The sequence below is a fragment of the Rhagoletis zephyria genome, unplaced genomic scaffold (genome assembly GCF_001687245.7).
Source record: "Rhagoletis zephyria isolate East Lansing unplaced genomic scaffold, Rhagoletis_zephyria_1.1 Rzeph_scaffold_01273, whole genome shotgun sequence".
NCBI lineage: Eukaryota > Metazoa > Arthropoda > Insecta > Diptera > Tephritidae > Rhagoletis > Rhagoletis zephyria.
The window spans coordinates 135,368-140,260 of NW_016158357.1; the positions used below are offsets into that span (position 1 = coordinate 135,368).

Consider the following 4,893-nt stretch of genomic DNA (forward strand, 5'->3'; position numbering starts at 1 on the left):
GATGATTAATTTGAACGTTATTTAAGCTGCCTTTACACGGTAGATTTTTGTCGTTTAACCAAAATCTACCCGTGTAAATTGCAATTCAACCGTAAAATGTAAGCGTTTTGGCTAGTGGATATCTTAGTCAATTTTCCAATCGACAGAAATCGACCCGTGTAAAGGCAACTTCAGGAATTCTTTAATTTTCTTTTTTTTTTTTGGTTGGGCCTCTTTTGAAGATGTGCCAAATTATATTGTCGCTTTAAATACAAAACAAAAATTTCTTTAAGCCATCTTGTGCAGCAATTTGTTGATCTTATCCTCACGGCTACCGAAATCACCAACCTCAACGTAGTGATTAGCCTTCTTGCACCAGCCTCGGGTTGATGTGTTGAGCTTGAATAGCAACAGGAAGTTAGAGGCTTTCTTGAAGTGGGTTCCAACAGTGAATATTTCGTGCGCCAAATAATCAGCGCTTCGCGAAATTTGCGTTCGATCACAAAGCAGAGATTGGGACACGTTGATGGTTGTGCTTAACAATTCCACGTTTGTACATCAATTCACGAACTGATTTAAGATTTGGATAACTCCATATAGGGTTCGGCATACGTAGAATATTAATGGTTGCCTTGCTCAATTTGATGAACACACCGTTTTAATGTGGCGAAGACGGAACTGTAAAACTTTACGCACTTTTTGTGCAACTTTGTTGATACCGCGGATACGGATCACAAAAGCCATTTGGATTTTTCAGGCCAACTCCATCTCACGGCGTCCATTACGGAGTTTACTTGTTTGATATTTCCTGACCTGCAGCTTGGACTCGGGGACAGGAGGCAGCTTCCTGGAAGGTTGTCTGCCCTTTGCTTGCGGTTTCTTACCGGCCGTGATCTTAACTTGTTACTTAGCACGTTGAAAAGGCGAAAAAAAGTTCGCCAAATGTTTGGCGCACATCGTAAATGAGCCACTCGATTTATAACATTTCTATAAACAATTTAATTAAAGACTTTTTAATGCATAGATATGCTGCAACCAGGCAATTACTTTCCCAAATTCCATCGTGCTTATCGGCATAATTTTCCAAATATGCCTGCTACTTCATTACTAATTACTAAATTTTCCAACTGCGCCTTTGTTGGCTCAACATATCCTAAAAAGACACAAATATACATCAAACAATAGAAATCGCAAAAATTAGCAAATAAAATACTCGCTTCGTTTTGCTCTGTTGTCAAATGTCTGAGAAATGTGAATTCACCCCGATGCGATACAGAAAGAACAAGGACCAGGGATGCAATTTTAAGTAAATCTATTATTCAGTAGCAAGGCGCAGAGCGTTCGGGGCAGTAATATTATTTTTTATTAAATATAACATTAAACGGCGGTTCTAATACATTTTTTGATATTACTAACGAGAGTACATACATTATATGGTATTTCTGTCAAAAATTAATGTACTATATGAACTTTTTTTCAATGATTTCTTAAGTTTCTTTCATGAGCGCTGAAATGCAACCATGCGTGTAAGAAAATGTGTGCTACCTAAAATTTCACTTCAGGAAACTTTATCCCCATAAAGGACTTCACCACAGCTTTTTTAAGGGATATACTGAGCCCTACACAACTTAGTATAACCAGTAAACAAACTTACTGGCCGTCTCGATAGGATAAAATTTATTGCTGTCCAGCTGTCATTTTGGTCGCTAGATATAAATTATATCAGTGGCAATATTTGTGTGGGCTTTTTATATCTTGATATAAGCATCTGTGAGATAGCTTCTAAAACGTATTTTTGCCGGATTTAATCACTTAAAAAGCTTAGAAAATAGGCTATTTTACATCCAATTACATAATAACAAATATTTTAACAGAAAACAGTTCAATATTTGCTTTTATATTAAAATATCTATAATGTTGCCGCCACGAAGTTTTCATGCAAATGAACATGTAGCTGTCAAACTACCAAATTGCCGGCAATAGATGGCAAGATATAAGCTAAGACATATGTATCTAGATATAAACCTTATCTTGTGGAGACGGGTAGTTAGCTGTTTTATTCCACCAAATTTGGTCCCCATAAAGCACTAGTGTTGCCAGCAACACTTTTTCGGCAATTAGGGTGATGTGCAGCTATTTAATGTGGTGAAAATTATTTAAGCACTGGAGAGATTTATTCACATGAAATTGGAGATAGGGCTGATAGATTTACTTTAAATAAATTGTGAATGTTCGAAAATATCTCTTCACCAGATGAATATGTTTTTTAACTTTTTTCCCGAAAATTTACATACAGGCTCGAAATAATGCGAGTAAAATTCAGATATCTTCGCGTGGATGGAAAATTGCCGGAAGCGTCAGTTTGACAATTTGTAGTTATAGATGCAGTTATATATTTTAAAGTAAGATATTTCGATTTTTTGTTAACTGGTTTTTGGATATCTTCTTTAGTTTCCGAGTAATTGACTAAAATGTTTTCGGCTATTTGGTACAAATTGCGTTAGTATTGCTGTCGTACTAAACTAATCAAGATCTTTCAAATAGAGTTACCTGTTCTTCTTTAATTTCCGACATATTCAGCCTTATCATGAGTTTCATTTTCTAGTACCGGCTAACTTTTTCACTTTTCGTTTACGTGTATTCACTGCAGGTGGATGAAAAAATTGTTGGCGAAATTTTGTTCGGGCGAAACTCACGATTAGACTGATTAGTAAAATTCATCGTTAATTTATAAAAAATTGTTATCACATTTTGGCGTATATCATTAAAACTGACTGCAAATTTTTTGACAAATGTCGTATACTACAAAATTTTATTAAACTCATAAATGGTTGACACTAAACTAAAAAAATTAGATAATTTAAGAATTTCGTAAACTAGTACATAGCATTCTCCGACACTTTGGAGAAGATCTGTAGTCGTGTTTCTGAGAAAATGCATTCCAAACTTTAATCGTGAGTTACCGAAAGTAACTTTTGTCAATATTTTATCCAGGCGACGATATAACATTTAGCTAAAATATGCATCTGTAGGAGTCGATAAGGTTTAGGAGTAGAATGTACGTGTGCTTTTACTTTCGTATCTAGCTTTATGTCATAGTTTAAGTAACTTGTTTGTAACTAAAGTAATATTAGTTGGCAACCCTAGATTTATTTATTTATTTATTTATTTATTTAATCTAGAAATAAACATTTCGTACAGAACTATTTGGTAAAAATAAAATATAAACTAATAACTAATTTAGCATACTATTATAAAAGTAGTTTGAAGTTAGATTTGGAAGAAGAGAAATCGATAGCAGAAGAGTTTAAGAGCGAATTAAACTCGTTTAGAGCTCTGCGAATAGGAGCGTTATTCGTATAATTATTCCTGACAAAATCCAGAGAAAAAATGTCATGATTCCTAAGGCTTCTTGGTGGGATATTAAATGTAATCCGTTCGATGTAAGAACGGCGAGTCAATACACCCCGTATAATGTCAAAAACGAAAGTAAGAGAAAGAATAATCCTTCTATTATGCAGTGATTTAAGGTTTATAAGCATGCATTTAGCAGTGTAAGATGGGAAAGGATCAACGAAATGCAGAGAGCGGCGTGCATAACGAATAAAAGATTTTTGGATACGTTCAATTCTCTTGATATGACATTCATAATATTGTAGCGAATACTGCGGCAACACAAAGCGAACAACGAGAAATAGGAATGACGTAGAATGTTCCACAAAGAGAAACGTCAAGTTGGATGAACACTGCGAACAGCGAGAGAAAGAGAATGAGCGATAAACTTCAGAATGTTCTAGAGTTGCCATAAGTGCCAGCGCAGGTATATAAGGGCGCCGCCACAGCGAGTTGAGTTAGTTACAAGTCAGCAAGCTACAAGTAAAGTGAGCAGCGAAGTGAGTTGCGAATAAGCAAGCTATAAGTTTAATTGTGTTAACAAGTTCAGTAAAGCGTTGTTATTGCTTTAACAAGTATTGTAAAGTGTTTTTACTGTATTAGCGAGTATTGTAAATTGTTTGTTGTACAATAAAGTTAATTGTACTACAATTTGGTCATCGATTGCATTTATTTAACAATCCAGCGATACGAACCGAGAGATTTGGGAAATCCGGACGAGGTTTCAAGGATAATCGTAACAATTGGTGTCAGAAGTGGGATTGTTAAATAAATCCCGAAGGATAAACTTTTGAAAATGGCAAAAATTCAGGACTTAAAGATTGAGGAACTCAAACAGGAGTTGGAGAAGCGAAGTTTAGCAACCTCCAGAAGAAAAGTGGAGTTACTATCACGGCTGCGAGAGGCTATGGAAGCAGAAGGCATCGACTTCCAGGGTAAACTTGACGATGCATCCGCAAAGGATGAACAGAAGGATGAGGCCGCTTGTTCGTCGAAGGATATGCAGCAGACATCCGGGAAGGTTGAAGAACAGCAAATCGTCATCACCAGCTATGGACATGAACACGTTATTGGCTGCCATGTCACAGATGTCATCACAGATTTCATCCCAGCTGCAAGTGCAGGTAACACGCATGTCATCGGAGGTGGAAGCACAGAAAACGTACATGTCATCGCAGCTAGATGAAAAGNGGAAGCACAGAAAACGTACATGTCATCGCAGCTAGATGAAAAGATTACTCAGCTACAGGAGAATTTATTTAAAGATAACGCGGAACTCAGAGAGAGACAGGATAAAATCGAGGAACGACAAGATAAAATCGAAGAGCTAATTCAGGAGAAAGTCGAAGCAAAGGTAGAAGAGTTGGAAGGTCGCCTCCGAGATTTGCAGATGAATCGTCCAGCTACTTCGACAAGTGCTCCCAAGGTAAAGACTCCATCCTTTGACGGCACGATTCCTTTTCAAGTCTTTTAGCTCCAGTTCGAGAAGACAGCTACAGCAAATCGTTGGAGCATGGAGGA

At 36.7% G+C, this 4,893-nt stretch overlaps 1 long non-coding RNA gene across 1 annotated transcript; it reads right to left on the reverse strand.

Annotated features, from left to right (window-relative positions):
* Positions 1 to 243: 243 nt before the first annotated feature.
* On the reverse strand, positions 244 to 1,213 carry LOC108363429 (uncharacterized). Its single transcript, XR_001847621.1, has 3 exons — positions 1,193 to 1,213; positions 1,027 to 1,132; positions 244 to 966 (listed from the first exon to the last, which is right to left on the reverse strand). It is a non-coding gene; the product is annotated as an uncharacterized LOC108363429 (long non-coding RNA).
* Positions 1,214 to 4,893: the final 3,680 nt, after the last annotated feature.